This window comes from Balaenoptera physalus (genome assembly GCF_965194825.1).
Source record: "Balaenoptera physalus genome assembly, chromosome: 1".
NCBI classification, from domain to species: domain Eukaryota; kingdom Metazoa; phylum Chordata; class Mammalia; order Artiodactyla; family Balaenopteridae; genus Balaenoptera; species Balaenoptera physalus.
The window spans coordinates 129876436-129895735 of NC_138882.1; the positions used below are offsets into that span (position 1 = coordinate 129876436).

General features: G+C 37.7%; 1 protein-coding gene and 1 long non-coding RNA gene across 3 annotated transcripts in view; one reads left to right on the forward strand and one right to left on the reverse strand.

Annotated features, from left to right (window-relative positions):
* Positions 1 to 19300, reverse strand: part of ST6GALNAC3 (ST6 N-acetylgalactosaminide alpha-2,6-sialyltransferase 3) — a 550290-nt gene that overhangs the window by 188150 nt on the left and 342840 nt on the right. The window lies entirely within an intron of this gene.
* LOC309641500 lies at positions 1817 to 13436 on the forward strand. The gene is made up of 2 exons (XR_014252641.1): positions 1817 to 5005; positions 7083 to 13436. It is a non-coding gene; the product is annotated as an uncharacterized lncRNA (long non-coding RNA).

The window sequence follows — 19300 nt, forward strand, 5'->3', positions numbered from 1 at the left end:
CTACATGTGGGCAGAGCAGGGAGGGTTCATGGAAGAGGTGCCACTTCTGAGCCTCAAAGAAGCACCAGATTTGGCCTGGTGAGTTGGTTTGGAGGAGGCAAAGTGGGGACCACAATTACAGATGGAATGAAAAGCATTTACAAACATAAAGGCAAGAAGAGAAGCTTAAAATATTGTTTTGTTGGAGCATGGGGTGTTTAATGACATAAAAGGAGGAGAGAGAGGGGGAGAGAAAGAATAATAATAAGATTCTTCCTACTTCATATAAGGAAGGCAGAGGCTATAGTTATGAATCTTATGTGTGAATATTAAGAAGGAAGATGTCAGAGGTCTGTAGGAATTAAATACAATTAAAGGATTTATTACAAGGTCAGAATATGTTGTTTGATAGCATATCATACAATGATGATTAGAATTCATTTTTTTTAAAGGAAAACCATAAAGTCTTCCTAAATGGTCCACAAGTCATCAGTATTTGAAAAATTAGTATCCAGGTTTGGTTCAAAACTTTACAAGATGAATTATCTTAGGCAAAAATAAGTTTATATTAAGCCTTGATCACACTTAGAATATTCAGTTCTTTATATTTGGACATTAATTTAAAAAATAATTATTAACCTATTAATTAGAGAGAGAACCTTGAGAACCTATTATTAACCAAGTACATTCTTAGAACTGATTTTAAGAAATTAAGAAAATACAAAAATGAAAAGAGTTCCAAATGAAACTAAATAATTAACCTTATTATTAATGTAAAATTATATGTAGCCTCTCTATAATAAGGAATTCAGCAAGTTAAAAAAAAGAAAAAGGGGCTTCCCTGGTGGCGCAGTGGTTGGGACTCTGCCTGCCAATGCAGGGGACACGGGTTCAAGCCCTGGTCTGGGAAGATCCCACATGCCGCGGAGCAACTAGGCCCGTGAGCCACAACTACTGAGCCTGCGCGTCTGGAGCCTGTGCTCCGCAACAAGAGAGGCTGCGATAGTGAGAGGCCTGCGCACCGCGATGAAGAGTGGCCCCCGCTTGCCACAACTAGAGAAAGCCCTTTCACAGAAACGAAGACTCAACACAGCCAAAAAGAAATAAATAAAATAAATAAATAGATAAAAATAAAGGAAAAAGAAAAAGACTTCACTGAACACTAAGAGTAAACAAATGATATATTTATCAGAGAACAAATTCACCTTGGAAATCAAAAAAGCACACCTGTGAAAATAATCAGGCAATAGAAAATCTTATTGAACAGGGTTGCCGAGAGGCAATGATATGAAACCTAACACAAGATTAGGAAATGTCTTCCTCGTTTTTGTAGTATTGCATTTTCCATTGGTATGGGTACACAGGTTGCAAGGGATTACCGGCAAAAAGGAGCTTTCAGAACCCTGTGATGACAATAGAAAGAATAGGTCAGTTGAATGCACAGCAAAGTTCACTCACACGGAACCTCTGGTCAGAGCAAGAGACCGCTTTACATCATGCCACCTGGATTGGGGATTGGAGATAAAATCCCTAGAATATGCAATGGTTCAATTCCTAAAATTGGTGATGCCATAATCAATAGTTGTGTCAGTTTTCAAAATAGGGACAATTTTTAAAATTAAAAAATCCTCAGATATGTTGTAAATCATCTTAGACAAAAATAAATTTGGATTATACGTAAGGTCTTTATGTTTCAATTCCCTTATCTGTGTATGTGTGTGTGTTTGTGTGTGCGTATGGAGGGGGAGGAATATTTTTCCTCATAAAATTATTGTAAGAATTAAATGAGGTAATGTAATAATTGGCACAGTGCCCAATACAAAGCTAAGGATTTGTTAAATAAATTAAGAATAAAGCCCTAACATTTATATACCCACTGTACATTTGGTTAAAAGATTATTTCCAATATTTAATGTATTAAATAATGGCCACAAATAATAAAACCACAAACAGGTAAAACAGAAATGTTGACCCTGATTTCTTGAGAGTTACACAGTCCTCATTAAATGAAAAAATTGTGACTCAGGATAGTTCAATAGTAACACTGATCGATTCAATTTTAAAAGAAAGCAACTTCCCTTTAGTCTTAAATTTACCACCCATAGCCTTAATGACCAACAGTTTCCCAAATGTGATATGCTGATGGACTTCCAGGTCCTTGGGGAATTACTGCTATCCTCAATCATCTGTCCTTTAATCTAGCTTAGAACTCAGTTTCATTTGATTATTAGCAGTCTGAGCTCAAGTGAGTTTAGAAAATTGCATATTGACACAGAGAAAATTTATACTTTTTGCAGTCAAATGCTTTAATGCAAAAGAGATTGGATTACAAATTTCATTCAAAGGAGTTTTAAAAACAAAGAAAGAGATTTGGGTTTTCACTCCAATTTGAGGAATTTTAGAAAAGGGTGAAGCATAAGGCAATAGGTCTGTTGTCATTTGATATTCTCTATGATGATTCATCGATGTTTAATCATCAATGGAAAATAATTTGCCAACACAACCATGAACACAACAAAACTGATATTATTTTGAAGTTATACTGAAATACTGACCAGAGCCCTATGGAAACTACTTTTTCAGGAAGGAAAAAACATTCATTTTAGGAGATTTATAGGTAAGTCTTTTTAGCTTTGGTCAAATAACATTATTCAGGGAAAGAATTACCAGGATCTCAGCGCAGTGCTTTTCACAGTTTTAGATTTAGTCAATTATTTACCCAGCATTCAGACAATCATTATCTATGATCTAACATTCAAACATGGGAATGTCAAACCTCTTAGAATTCCTTTAACCTTTAGCAACTGAATAAGAATGTTTCTTGTTTCTGAAAAAGGAGATACTAGATTTTTCTCATCATTTGCTACAGTCACACTTCTCATAAATTTGTCTTCCACAAATATGTATATGTTTATTTAATCACTTATTTTCCCCATATATAAGCTAATAATAATAAGTTACAGTATCTTTCATCTTATATATATTCTCAAATTGCTTTTAGATTCAGTCTTACTTGATATTTTCAATCAACTCTTTGATATATATTTTTAATATCCTTAACCTATTAAATATCAAATACATGAAATATTACCTCAACTTTACTCATAAGGAAAATGAGATACTGAGACGCTAAGTGACTATGAGTACTAAATATGAATTACCAAAATATAAAATGGCAATAAAATGTCACCTTCCAGTGACAGCTCATAGTGTGCAGTTGTACACATACATCAGCGAATTGCAGTGAATTCAATACAAAGACATATTTGTTTACATGAGAATAAAAAATGTTTACCAGAACGTTAACTTCTCTCACTAGTGTATCCTGTAAATAGCTACCTCTTCTAAAATACTTTTTTATAATCTTGCTTTGCATTTATTTGTTAAAATGTCTGCATCCCTCACTGGAAGAAGTGCTTTAAGGAAATTCCAATGTTCTTCATTGTTGCAGGGTTTTTAGTCCATAGGAGATGTTTAATAAATCTTGTGACGTAAATAGATGACATGCTGATTTGTCATACTATGTGAGCTGATTTCTTAGGATAGAAGCTTATATGTTCGGTTAACAACCTGATAGACCAAAGCGCTTAGACCATGACAGTTTATAGTCATGAAATACCATGTTTATGTTCACATGTATACAATGAGAGGTGGCAATTTTAGGGGCATGTAAAAATGGGCTTGCTCTCTGGCCAAAGATTATTACCTCTGTCTCTGATTCTTGCCACCTAAGACAGGTTTTAATCCATGTTAATGATCACATCATTTGGAAGGAAATCTGGGAGGCTGGGTTTTACTCAGAGCCCTGCCACCTTAGTTCCTGGGGGGCCTGCCATGGTTTGCTTTTTGAGGTTGTCATCTGTAAGGAGTGAGCAAGTAGCAGCATTGGTCACGCAACTTAAATGAGTACCCAGTAATCACTAAGAGCAATCAATAAGAAGACTAAAATAAACAAATGAATGAATAAATAGAAAAAAGATTTTTTTAAAAAACCTCTGTAATCACAATGTGATACTATCATAATAAATAAGTCTCATCACATCTCACCTCTATCTGCTATCACCAGCAGTTTTCAAAAATAATTGTCATGTTAAACTAAGTGTGCTGGATTTCATAAGGTAGTCAGTGCTATTTCTCTGCATTTCCTCCAATCAGGAACAAGTGGCAGCAAGCGCCTAGCCTTGGGGAATTCAACAGAAGTGGCCCATGACTTGCAGCTTTGTAGGCGCCTGCTAACCATAGTTTCACTTCCACAATCCCGTGGACGGCTGTCCATCTCCAGCTCAGCCAGCCATTGTAGTCACACTTGGTGGTGAAGACAGACATGAAAAAGGAGGTTTGATGGAGGGCTAGAAGCAAGACCCAAAGTCAGGCACTCGTTAAGATATTTTTCCTTGCCAAAATGCAACTCATTTCATTGCTTTTTCTTTCTAACTATAAATATTTGTACATAGGTACCATGAAACAACTTCAGAAAATATAGAATACTATAATGAAGAAAGTAGAAATCATCCATAACCCCACCCCCTGGTCTGCTAACTATTTCTTCGGACTTTAAGGCATAATGCATACCCAACATACAAAATGCAGCAGAAGGGAAAACCTGGAATAAGAGGGGGGATAAAATCTCTTTCTTTTTCTCTCATAGAGTTAAAAAAAAACTTAACGAAAAATCAAATCAAAACAAGAACAAAACCTAACAAGAATGACAAGCATTACCAGAAATCTAGAAGATACACAAGACAAAGTTTTCAAAGGGAGGGGAAAAAAAAGACAGTGATCAAATCAGCTTGTGTCAAAGAACCATGGCACTGAAAAGCATTAAGTAGCAGAGTCAAGAGCTCTGAGGAAGAACAAAGAGAGACACAGAGGGAACAGTGTGAGCAGGTAGCAGGAGGAGAGAGGACAGAGTGAGCACAAAAGGCAGGAGGCAGCAGGGATGGCAAAAGGGCGTCACCACAAGAAGAAAAGCAGTGTAAGACTAAAGATGCCCACCTGCCACATCTCACCCTCGAAGACCACCTGTGTAAGTTTGTGATCTGCCCGATTCTTTTGTTTTATTTTTGTTAAACACTAGAAATATTTTTAGATGGTACAAATGAAAGAAAGACTTCAGTTATGTTCACTATTTCTAACTCAAAAAAAATCACTCAGTATATAAAAGAGAGAGAGAAAAAAAAAAACTAATGAAGGTAACTTAGCTACACATTTTAGCTGGAATTTTTTCAGTGTATGAAATAAGACGTTCTAAAAGGAGGTCACCTTCTTATCACGTTTCCATATCTTATTTCATTGGCAGCTCTTTCCACATAGAGGAGAACTAAGTGTGCAAGAGATACCTGAGAAAAAACTGACTTGGTAGAGAATTGTGGGTGTGTGTGAGAGGGAGAGAGAGACAAAGAGACAGAGAGACAAAGAGACAGAGAGAAGACAGAATTTGAGATAGATTTCCCTCTATGAAATGAAGAGCTACAAAAGATCAGGTGGATTTGCCTTGAATCTTATTTTTTTTTTTACCAAAATGTGATTTTCATTTTATTTGGACCCATCTAGCTTCTGATTAAAAAAACAAAAGTCATCAAAATTTTGATGTTTGAGCTCTTCATCCATTTTAGAGTGGAGGAAATAAAGCCTGGAGACTATGGGAAGTGACTTGTCCAAGTTTACCCAGTTAGTTAGTGAGTTGAGGCAAGCATACTCAGCGTTCACCTGCTTTTGTTTCTGGGGTTCGCTAAGTGGCATCAGCTACAGGTGATCCAGCACCTGCTCTTTCAGAAACGAGGTAAGTTAAGGGCCCTACTAAGATGGGAGATCGAGAAAGCTGCCCTTAGCAGGAGAGGGGCTACCAGGGCTGTGATGCTGAAACGTGTGTGTCTGTCCTTTCCCATAAACTCTCAGCTAAAAGGATACTTCCCTAAGGAAAAGGTCTTTGAATTCAGTGCAGAGGGGATTGTGCTTAATTCTGCCAAGAGGTTTCACAAGACTCCTATAAGAAGGAGGCTCAGAAAACAATCCTTCTAAGTGTGAAATCAGCTCCAGGCAGATTCCAGTAGTTGCAAGAAGGCTTTTGAGTATTGTCTTCAAACGCTTACAAAATTGACATTCTCATCAACAAATATTTGTTGAGGACCTAATACATACCTAGTACTCTGCACAGAGAGATGTAAGACAGTCTTGAGGGGCTTCCAATCTTGCCAATCTCATTGGCCAGCCAGAATCATACGTAAAGGATAAGAAAAAGCCAAAACAGTCTGAACAAAGTGTAAGATTCAGAGCAGGAAAAATAAATGGCTGAGAAATGCATAGGAGGGAGAGACAAATAGGGCTGTTAGAAACAGCTGCATGAAAGAGTTGACTCTTGGGCTGTGCCTGAACGGATTTATATGACAAGGATACAGAAGGAAGGGCATTTCAGTTGGGGGAACAGTACCAGAAAAGACACAAAGCTCAGAGCAAGTTGGAGGATAATGAGCAGATTCATTTGCTTGGGCTAGAGAATATTTGTAAGGACTAGCTGGTGACAAACTTGGAGAGAAGGTAAGGCAAAATTCTTAGGACAAGAATCCAGATGAAAGATACTATTGGCATGAGGAACCATCAAAAATTCGTGGGTAGGTGAATGAAATGCAAAGGTGATTTAAGATGACTAACGTGTTAGAAGTATAAAATGTGGATTGAAAGGCAAAAGATGGGAAGGAGAAAATAGATGGAGAAAATTTTAGTAGTCTCAACATGAGATGATGGGAACCTTGAAATAGAAATAAAGCATGTAATCAATATTATGAAGTAAGAGATGGTGGACTTGGTAATGCAAGCAGAGTTTGGTTGGAAAGATGAGCCAAATTTTAGACAGATTAATTTGCCTATAGAAATTGCATACCTAGTTTAGAGACCAATGTTTAGAAGTGACGTCAGAGGTGGAGATAACATGTAACCGTGATGATTGACACTATGGGATTGAATGAGTTCTCTTGGGGAGGGAATGTTTCATTTATGCTTAACGTATCAAGGGAACAGAAGAAAAAGACCAGTGTCATAGCTTCTTGAAAGTACAGTAGCAACTGACCAAGTCTGTCAACTTCCACCTGGATTCCCTTCAACAGCCTCTGCTTCCTGATGCTTCCTGATGACCCAAGAATGATGACAGTGGCCAGGGGTCTGGAAAGAATCCCACAGTCCATCGCTCTGAAAGTGAAACCTGAGTAGCTGGAAACCCTGGTGACTTGGCCAATGCCTTCCAGAGCTCAAGGGTCTAAAAACTCCATTCTGGAGAACATGCTGATTACATATCGAGGGCCCCTATGCTGTTTTCAATATGATACATGTAAGGACTTTTTTTTAAAGGAGGGAAAAATCAAAGTCTGAATGATTATATATAATAAAATGTCAGTGAAGGAAATGTGATATTAGCTTGGAATTATTCTCTTGATTTTATAACATGGATGTAAAATATTTCATAATAATAACAAATATTTACTAATGCTTACCACGTACCAGGCTCTAGCTATGACATTTATAAATATTATTTAGTTAGATTCTAACAAAAGTACAGAGAGCAGATATTATTATTCCAACCTTACTTTACACATGGGAAAACTGAAGCACAGAGAGTTTACTCTTGGCCTAAGTCACGTGGGTAGGATGTTGGGGACAGTCACGTGCTACAATCTATAGCAAAGAACGAACACCTACCCCCATCCATCATTGTAACCCAAATCTGGGCGAACCTCTTCTAACTTGAAAATCTAGTAAAATTAGTCTATAGTTATAGAAAAAACACAGATGAGTCAAACACATACAGACACACACACATTTGTGGGAAGGGAAGGGCTAATGGGTATTTTAACTATATCAATGACATAATCCAAGAAACTTTTTTTATAAAGCTACCCTTAGTAAGAGCTCACATTTGCAGTTCATTTAACAAAAAGGCATTAAGTTACGGTTTCTGCTTGGACTGATGGTTGCATTTCAAAGCTCATAATAGAGATGGACCTTGGTTTTACTAATGCCTCCACATACACTGTTTCAAGCAAAATGTAGTCCATTTACAAGAAGTACATAAATGTTGTTAAACTTAATTAGATGTAATTGTCACACTTCCATTAGCTATTAACATTATGTAAAGAAAAACTAATGCATAATGAGTTATTTCATTGTCACATAATTATAATTTTAATGATTACATTATGACAACTATAGTACAGTGCATATTTTCAATTTTCCCATTAGTGGGCAATTACTTATAAGGTTTTCTATTACAATCTGTCTATAGAGACCAAGTTATTAATGCCTTCATTTTCCTATAGTGAAGACCATAGTGTTGAAATCAATATGATGGCCAAAGGGTGAACTGCGAAGTAACATAGAAAGAACAACAAAACTACAGCCATGAAGTCAGCTCATTCAATACACACCCGAGGAAATTTCAAGATGGAGAAAAATAATATATTAATATTCTTATAAGAAGTTCTAGTTCATAAGGTTTCCTCAAGCATATTTCCTTCAATTTTTGGTGGCTTAATTCTCCAACTCTCTCCTAAGACAGTTTCCATGGTATGAAATATTCAATAGCCTAACCTTTGAAGAATGTTTTAAACAGTTTTCACCGTTCAGAGAATTAAATTAATATCCCACAAAGCCATTTTGAGAAATTTTTTGAATTGTTCAATCTCGGGGTTGTATGTCAAGAAGTAAAATGCTGATGCACTGTATGATCCACCCCCAAAGACGATGAAGAGTGGGGGACAGTTACTAGAACAAAGGCCAAGGGCAATGTGACTGGGCAGTGATTATGGCAACAGTAATTGTGGGTCCTGAAAACTAGTAATAATAACAACAATAATAATAGCATCTAATAAACTTTTTGCTTCTAACCCCTACCTCTGAGAACTCACTCATTATTCTTTTTGTGAAGATTGAGACCATCTGGGGGACTTGGAGAGATACCTAGCAGTTTGCAAAGAGATTTAAAAACGTAGTCTGCTAACCACCTGGCCTTAGCTGGTGTGTGACTTGTTCTTGAGGCCTTGTATGGAAGCATCAAGCTCTTCAGGGCTTCCCTGTAGCCCTGTGAAGCCATATATGTCTCCCCCCAACTACACTGGGGCTGTCCCAATAATTTGTGACTCCCTGGCACCTTGGACTCTACAAGGTTTGTGGAAGAAATTAATGAACTAGTTAGATTGAAGCCCCACATTTCAAAGTACCTCATAGCTTATATAATCTACTTGATGGTAAAACTAAACAGATTTTAACATGGCCCTGTGTCCCTCCCTGAGTAAAGCTGTTGGTTAAAGTGTTCAATAAATATGTGTCTGTATAGTTTGGTGATAAGATTTGATTGGTTTATTTTTTCCATTCAAATGGAGGAGAATCAAGAATCCTGGCATATAATAGGTTCCTGGTTCTTAAATATTTCTATGCATAAGACACACCTGGGGAACGGATTAAAATGCAGAGTCCCAGGTTCTATTCCCAGAGATTATGAATCTATAGGGCTAACAGGCTATGTTTTTGTCAACCCTCTCCAGAAGATTCTGAAACAGGTGCTCCATAGAGTATATATGTGAACCAGTAAACACGGCACTGGTCTAGGATTCAGAAGACGCTGTGATAGAAGCTTCACTACAATAAGAGGTGCAACCTTGAGAAAGTCACTAAAAGTATCCTGGTCTCAGGTTTCCTCACCCATGAGATGTGTGTGTTGGGCTCATTTTGGAGTTTCCTTACTGAAATCTCTGGACAAGGGTACCATGAAGTTGGCAATAGAAATTCTTGAACTATGCATAAAATTTCAAAAAGTCATGTAGGAGTCATTTATTTATCCAACACAAAGTCTTATTGACACATCCACTTTTCTGCTTTTCAGCTGAAACTATATCACCTCTGGTTATCAGAATTTTTAATGGCAGTTGTATTTGTCTCAGATTTATAAAAATGGAGAAATAAATACTACTGAACTGTGTCTGTTTTGTAGGTCACATCTTTCAAAGCATAAAGCCCACAGGGGTAAAATTGCATAAATGTTGGGATGCAGTGGGATAGACATTTCTAAGTTCCAGTCCAACCCTAGGAGTTCTTGACTAATGTTGCTTCTTAAATTAAGGAACTAACAATTCCAAACAGACTCACTTTATCCACTCAATAACTGCGTAATGAGCATCTCCTATGTGCCAGGTGCTATTCGAGGGGGCAGAGGTACAGCACTGGGTAAAACACAGTCCTACTCTCATGGTGCTTACAGTCTAGTGTGGGGCGGGGGGAGAAGAACAAGAGCAAAAAGATAATGTCTCAGGCCATGATAAGTGTGACATAAAGGACAATAGAGTTTTGTACGCAGGTTGTGGTGGGGCGTCAGATGGAGGGTGTTGTCAAAGAAGGGCTCTCTGATAAGGCGACATTTGAATCAAGACCTAAAGAAATTGGGGCTTCCCGGGTAGTGCAGTGGTTGAGAATCCGCCTGCCAATGCAGGGGACACGGGTCCGAGCCCTGGTCCCGGAAGATCCCACATGCCGCGGGGCATCTAAGCCCGTGCGCCACAACTACTAAGCCTGCGCTCTAGGGCCCGCGAGCCCCAACTACTGAGCCCGTGTGCCACATCTACTGAAGCCCCTGCGCCTAGAGTCCGTGCTCCGCAACAAGAGAAGCCACCGCAAGGAGAAGCCCATGCACTGCAATGAAGAACAGCCCCTGCTCGCCGCAGCTAGAGAAAGCCCGGGCAGAGCAACAAAGACCCAATGCAACCAAAAATAAATAAAATAAAATAAATAAATTAAAAAAAAAAAGATCTAAAGGAATTGAAGGTGAAAAATCATACAGGTCTCTGGGAGGACTCCAGACATATTGAGTTATAGAATACATGCTTTTCAAAACAGGAAGATAATTCATCTTTTATATTATCATAAGCCTTACTTAAGCTAACATATTTATGAGCTCATGTTTTGGGCAGACTCCAGGCTTATAGAAAAGCACATGGTCATGACTCCTTAACAGGGATTGTAGAGGGCACAGGTGAAATCTCTAGCCCCCTGATTACCTGACAATGAGGTAAAGCTTGGACTTTTGTACCATACTTATTTTTTGCCACTTCAAGAACACATCTTGGTTTGCCGCACATCCCTGTGGTCAACATATTTTTTAGTTCACTCTGGGATTTGTTCTGTCTTGGCAGGGTTTCTCAGAGGCTCTCATTTCCTACCTACTGACAGCCTGATGAGCATGATTTATAAATATTAAAAATAAGGGGGTGAGACCCAGTGCAAAGAACCTGCCAACACATGCCAGAGCCTCTGATGAGTTCCCGGTAAAACTAGAGAACATGTTTCAAACACCAGTGGATTCTCCACATCTAGGACAATGTCTGGCACCTAGTTAGTACCCAGGGAATATGTGTTCAAAGAATGAATGAAACATTTGCAAGACACTTGAATAACGCTCTACTTCCATGCTGCCTATCTCAAACCAAAATAAAAGCTCTGCTTAAATAGAATAGCTTGGTGTGAGTGTATGTGGGAGTATGTTAGTAAACAGGATGTTTTCTATCCTTTATGAGAAAGCATGGCAGCTCCTCGCTGAGCTCCTAATAGACGAAGCTGCTAGTTTTACATCCTTGAAAGCCCCTATTTGCATAGACACTATATAGACGGCAGAAGTTAGAAACGGAAACAGTATGTGATCACTTTTGCTAGAAAGTTCTGCCTGTGGTTTGTGATTTCTGGAAATGTGGATGTGCTGACAACAAAATTAACTCCTCCGAAGAACTGAGAATTGCCTTCTCTCATCATCCCTCTCTCTATAATATACATGACTTGACGAAATTAGACGGTTATTTTCATCGCGGTGATCTGCAAAATCATAAAATGATGTGTATTTTGGGAATGCCTAATTAACTCTCGTTAGTTCCACTGAGGTTTTAGCTACTAATATAAGCATTGCAAATATCATGGAGGTGTTCACATCTAGTTTTAGTAACCCAAAGAGATACTCAAAGGACTTGAAAGAAAAATCTCTTTAGAAATCAGGCAATAAGGAGGATTCAAATCAAATGGCGAACCTATGGGATAAAATCAGATCTACACTGATTTGCCAAAACTTGCTTTGCAGCAAGCAGCAAGAAACATTTTTATAGTCAAAGCCAATATTAACAATCAAAACAGCAGAATTACAGGCATAGACACACAAAGTCCATCCCTATTCACCGTTTTTATCACAAACATTAACTAATATTGATCAAGCTGTTTGCCACAAAAGTTTGCTTTAACATATAATCAGCATACAAAGTGGGAGCCATGTTTCCTAGACAATTGCCAGCACCTTGTGTCATACTTGTAAATAATGGGCTACTCCTACTGAGCACCATCTGCTTAATATAGAAAAATGTTCATCTTAATTAGGAAATTCTTATTATTATTTAATATTTATTGAACACCCACAATGTGCTTGGCAGCCAAAACACCAGAAACACACTCTCGGCCCACTAAGAATCCACCTGCTAAGGAAAATATGATGAACCAGTTATGCAGTCATTTCTGTTTTTAACATATTTTATGTAACTCTTTCCAGGTGACAGAGATGCCAATGATTCACTCTTTGGAAGAGTCTTGTCTCCTGATTAAGGTGGGATGGTGAGCTATAAGTTATGAGTGAAGTAGTGGATAAAGAACAAATTAACTATGGTCCATGAAGAATAAGTGAAATTTGCTCCACTGATGGAAGAAAATTTAATACACAATTAAGTAAACCCAACTGTGTTTGTTATGGACTGACAGATTAGGACTGTATAACATATTAGAAATACAGAATGCATAGTAGAAAAGTTACCTTGAAAAAGCAACCATTCTTTGTTTTGCATTTACCTTCAGTGCTTCTGCACCTCCACAATGATACAACTATGCTGTGTAATATGAACATCTTAGTTGGTAAAGATTTAATTGTCAAAGATCTACTCTCAACTAGAAGAATTAAGACAGATTGACAACCTCGCCCAGAAGCCTCCAACTATACACCCTTCTCTTTTTCCTACACTCCAATCAGCAAAAGTTCAAGAAAACTTGACATGTTCAATATTGCAACTGTGTAGAGAAGCATACTTGGGGAGAATAAATGACCTATTCACATCAAGAGACTGCTACATGTATGCCTGTAATGGTTCCTGGGCATGAATTATCTAGCACTAACTTTAATTACCCTTTTAGAGAAAATTATAAACTTTTTAAAATGTGGTTTTGCTCCAATAATTGAATAGCACAAGTATGTTATTTTTTTTCCAGATCTTGAGTTTTAACTAGTTCTCCATTTCACATGGGAAAAGTGTCCCCATCCACCTTTCCAGTGTCTTACTAAGTGTTTCTAGTTTTGTTTTGCTTCTTTATACTTCTCATTAAATCATATACGCTCCTCATTCTGAGTTCTTCATAAAGAAAACACACAATGAATTAAAAAGAATGTGATGACATTGATCATAATGCTACTTACTGTCCTTAAGTTTTATTTTTTTTCACAAATCAGCAATACCAATTGCCCCAGTTACCCCTTTGGAACATGTTGAGTCAGAGAATGGAATATTATCCAGCATCTTAATTTTATGGATACTCAGGCAAAAGAGAAATTACATGTTAGTGGAGGTAATGCTGTGATGATGGCAGTTGTCAAATGGTGCCAATATGAACTTTAAACGAATATAATTTGAGAGAAATACATGACAGAGGGATGATGACTAGCCCATATATTTTCAGGGTAATAAATACCTAATGAGCAAAATTGTAAAGCAAATAGTAGTTTGAACATACACCCAAATGTTGATTCTTGACTCAGAGAACAGAATGATTTGTCTGTCTAGAATGATAAAGCATCACTTCTTCATAAGCTAATGAGTAGCACCATCTGGCATGATTACAGAGGAGCAAGATGGTAAGAAAGTGAAGAATAGAATGACAGAGCTGCAGTAGGATTTTCACAGGAAGTTAAAAAATTCCTCGCCATTAAAAATAATCATAATAAAAGTAACTTTAGATGTTCACAGAACACTACGCCAACAGTATAAAGATTATAGGACCAGATGTATTCAAAACAATTGAATATAACTCCTGATATCTTAGAATCTTTCTGTACCACAGTGGTTCTCAAAGTGTGGTCCCAGGACCAGCAATGACAGAATTACCTGGGAAGTCGTGAGAACTGCAAACTCTAGGTCCTTGACCCAGAACCACCAACTCAGAAGCTCTCAGGGTAGGCCTAGTAATCTGTGTGTTAACCAGTCCTTCAGGCGATTCAGATATAGGCTTATGCTTGGGAACTACTGCTCTACCAACCCAAATAAGAGTCAGAGATTTTTGCTGTTTTTGTGGATACCAAAGAAATTAGCTAATTTGGTCTATTTTGTTTAAACAACTGGTCCATGTGCTGAAGAATAAAAATCAGTCAGACCAGTTCCTTGAGTGACATGATGAACTCTTCGAATAAGAGAACTGTTATCCTAGTATCATTTTATAGAATAACAGCAGAACAAATTGCCTTAAACCTGTACCTTGATGTAGAAAACAAACTTACGGTTACCAAAGGGGAATGTGGGGGGGATAAACTGGGAGATTGGGATTGAGAAATACACACCACTATATATAAAATAGATAACTAGTAAGAACCTACAGTAAAGCACAGGGAACTCTATTCAGTACTCTGTAATAACCTATCTGGGAATAGAATCTAAAAAAGAGTGGATATATGTATACGTATAACTGACTCACTTTGCTGTACAGCAGAAACTAACACAACATTGTAAATCAACTATACTCCAATAAAAAAATTAATTAAAAAAAAAACCTGTACCTTAACTGTATATCTGAACACATGTATTTTCTTCCATTTAAGTTGCTTTGGTAGACCCCGTGAGACAAGTTTTGCAAGTTTGCCAGAATCCTTTATTTACTTAATTGGTTTTCCATCCCTTGGTCATTCATTCAGCAAGTATTAAGTATCTACTATATGCCATTCACTATTCTAGGTGCTGAGATATATAACTAACAAAAACAGACAATGATCCCTGCCCTTAAGGAACTTACATCCTAGTAGGGGAGAACAACAAAAATAATAAATGATAAAATCCATAAGTACATAAAATATTAGAAGGTAAACAATGCTGTTGGGGAAAGAAAGGAAAAGTTAAACCAAGTAAGGAGAATTGGGAATGCTGCTTATTGGGAGTGGGGATTTCAATGTTAAGTAGTATCATGGTAGACTCGCTCACTGAGTGGGTGACGTGAGCAAAAGCCTGAAGATGATGGAGTTGATCATGCAATATATGAAGAGAAAGTGTGATCCAGCAAAGGGCTGAAATAAAGGCCTGCAGGAGGGAGCATGCCTGGTGTGTTTGAGATGCAGCTTGGAAGACTGTGTGGCTAGAGCAGAATGAGCATGAAGGAAGTTTAATAAATAGAGGCCAGAGAGGAAACAACGGGCCAGGTCACCCTGGAAAGCATTGTAAGTCATTGTAAAAACTTGTGCTTTACCACCTAGAGGGGTGGGAGAGGGAGGGTGGGAGGGAGATGCTAGAGGGAGGAGATAGGGGGATATATGTATATGTATAGCTGATTCCCTTCGTTATAAATCAGAAACTAACACACCATTATAAAGCAATTATACTCCAATAAAGATGTTTAAAAACAAAAAACAAAAAAACTTGTGCTTTTACTCTAAGGGAAATAGGGGACTACCTCAGGGTTCTGAGCAGAAGAGGGACATGATCTGAATTATGCCAAAATACTCACTAATTTTCCTCTAAGTCTGTGTACAGTTTCATCAACCATTTATGCAGCAGGTTAAAAGACACTGCTACTATTTTTTTCCTTTTCTTTATGTTCGTCATAAAGTTATTTAAAACTATTTTCACTAAGGCAATTCACTTTCTTTGTTATCAGTGAAGAAAATATTGCCTAGGAGACAATTAGAAGATAAAGTTGGATAGTGATCATTTCTCCTTTACTTGGGTCTTTGGTTTCCTGCCTCCTGTGGCCTTTCTGCCTAAGGCCCAAGAGTACAACCTTGGGTGCCAGGAATTGTTTTTTCACCAGGCAACTGACAGCTAACAGAATTGTGAGTGAAGTCTTGGAACCTGCTTTGCCACTGAAGTGAAACTAAAATGCAAACCTGTATTTGAGGAATGGCTCTGTCAGTGACCTATTAAAAACCCAGTGCCCAGTCACAAAATATCTGGCAAAGGTAATAGACTTGCCAGCCTTTGGGTAAGATAGAGCAAGGGGTGGTCTGTCTGAGTAGAACTGTGGAAACTTTTCTATCAAAATCCAATCTTATAACTTGCCTCGTTTGGTATTACTGTGACCCCTACATACTGAAGAAAAGTGTTTGGAAATTCACAAGTATTTCAACAAGTGGCAAAGGGACTTGGAAACTTTAAAAAAAAAAACTATTGGGTATTATTTCTTTCACTCCTTAACTCATTTATTCATTCATCTCTCAAATGTTTACCAAATACCTATTAGAGTCAAACACTGTATCAGGTGGTGGGGAAACAAATATATAAGAGCTGATATTCCCTTAAAGAGTTTATGGACTACCTGGAGGATTAGACATAAATAATAATGCATGGTAGAGAGTGATGATTTTTATTTAAAAAAAAAGTCCAAATGCTATGGATTTTCAGAGGAGGAAATATGAGTTCTAATTAGAGATATTACCAAAGGCTTCATGGAAGAGGTAACATTTAATTTGGTCATAAAGGATGCATTTGTGTGCATGGTAATGGGAGGAAGTAAAATTTAGGCAGAGGGAGCAATCTCTGCAAAGGCATAGAGGCAAGGTTATAGTCATAGTCACCCATATGAGAGGAAAAGAAGGCCTCAACTAGAGCAGCAGTAGTGGTAATGATAGAAGAAAGAAAATGAGCTATTGCTGAGGTCATTTCAAGGAAACCTGAAATATCTGTGGGCCATTTAGGTGACAGAAGTAGAGTGAAAACAACACATTTGTTTGCTCTTTTGATGGTAAACCACCACTGTGCTAGGTCTGAAAATAAATTGGAGATAAGCAAAGTCCGTGTTCTTAAGAAGTGTGTTGTCTAATGAGAGAAATGGACAAATAAACATAGTAAGGTGAGATAAATAAGACCCTCATTGAATTCTTAAGGACTTCAGGGTGCCATCATGCTTAAATGGCCAGGAACAGGTCATAGTCACAAAACTGGCATCCAACTACAAGTAGATTACCAAGGCTATTTGAGACAGAGTTATTCTTCCCTTACGTATTTCTCTGACTCAAGGAAAAGTGAAATGTTGTCCTGTCTCTTCATTCAAAGCAATTTAACATAGTGCAGTTCTAAGTGTCATCAGCAGATTAAAAGCACTGGCCTGGCTTGGGAGCTTGCTCAAAATGCAAATTCTCAGGCTCCACTCCAAATCACCTGAATCAGCAGTTGACTGCATGCACATTCAAGTTTGAAAAGTACTGTACTAAACAGAAAGAGAGAGAGAGGGAGGGAGGCAGAGGGAGGAAGGAAGCGAGGAAGGGAGAAGGAAAGAAAGAAAATACTGTACTGATCTAGAGGACTCATTCTTTAGTAAAAAAAAAAAAAAAAGCTAAGGAGGGAAGTCCATTTAGAAGGTCAACATTACTACATCTAATAAGAAGTCTCTTATTTTTGTTTTCAAAGAAGCAAAAATTCAATTCAACAAACATTTGTAGAGCTCCTACAGCATCTCAGCAAGATATTTTGAAATGGTTGTCCAACCAAGTAAAAATCTAGTAGTATGGATGGATACCGTATAGGTTGAAAAGTCTCAAAGAAACCAACTCTGTCTTAAGAGTCAAGGTATACAAGAATTGACGGAAAAAGAAAGAGATTGCCCCTGCTTCATATTTTTCATGGACAGTATATAACCATTCTTAATTTCCTTGATTTTGATCTAAACTTGGGAGATAAAAAAAAAAAAAATCAAAGGAGAGGAGAAATCCAAATTATAGTAGGGAAGTAAATCAACCGAAGAGATAAACCTCATGACTTAAATAAATAAAAATTCCATGACTTTAAATAAATAAATAAATAAATAAATAGGAAAAGAAAAGAAAAGAAGACCCTTAAAGCCCTTATAAAGTTTAAAGTGTAGATATACTCTAACGAAGCTTTTGATTTAAGGTCTATTTGTCTTTGAGGTTCACACCATTTGTAGTGTTCAAAAGCCTTTATATTGAGGGACTGTTTAGCATAAATGTCTATTGGGACTTCTTTCTATACAGCATAATCTGGCTATGTATCTAGCCATTCTGTCAAGTCATATCCTAAGGCCCAGGAGAACATCATTTTCTGAAGTAGACTGGTTGCAAGTCTTGATTTCTACAACTACCAGTAGTCTGAATAGTCTTCCTTTTAAAAATATAGTCACTGAATTAAAGATGTTTCGCTTGTTTTATTCCTAAACTAAGCTGTCTTGTCAAATTAGTTTCATCCAGTGCATGCGTGCACGTGCCCTTGCGCAAATGTGTGTAATTTTAAACAAAAGAGAGGTCAGTACTGATATATTGATAAATTAAAAACATCCCTTCCATCTTCCCATTATTAAAATAGGTTCTTCCCTCTTTTTAGTGAATTTTTAATTTCCAGACTGTGTGTATTACAGAGGAGGCCTAATGTAGGTCACTACATGCCATCATGAATAATGGGAAAAAGGAAGTCAACTATTTCCCAATGCTTGTTAGCATGAAAACACAGCCCTGGATGCCTTATTATGCTTTCTGACTCTGAAGTCCTATGGGTCTGCCCGTGACTGCTGTGTGAACTCATTGTTCCTGCCAAATACATCAGCTGGGGTGGGAAGATTAATTGATTTTAACAGAGATGTGTCAACGTTGCTCCTGAAAAAGTGCTGAGATGCTATATTTGCAAAGACTGTCTTCAAAAAGAAAAAAAAAAGAAAATACTGTTTTTAATACTGGGTTCAGTCTCTCAATCCAAGAATTTTTCTACTTTGCCTATTTTCTCTTGGTCCAGGTTTTCCTAAGGTTAGTACCTATTTATTCCAAGTTAGAAATAACTAGATATCTTTGTTTTCGGAGTCCAGGTAGAGTAACAGGACTTCTTTGGGTGAACTAGGCACGTGTCTGTGCGTCTTGGCTGGCGCTCGGGCTAGCACATCTTCCAGTTTTTGCTTTTGCCCCTCCCTCTCGCTGTACTGCATTTGTTGAGGCAGTTTGCCTGCCTTGTGTCCCAACAGAGGGGACTCTCAGAGAGTTTCTAAATTCTCAGGGGGGAGGCTTGAAACCTCTTTCCACTCCAGGAAATACTAAGGGTTAACCTTAAGGGTAAACCTAAGG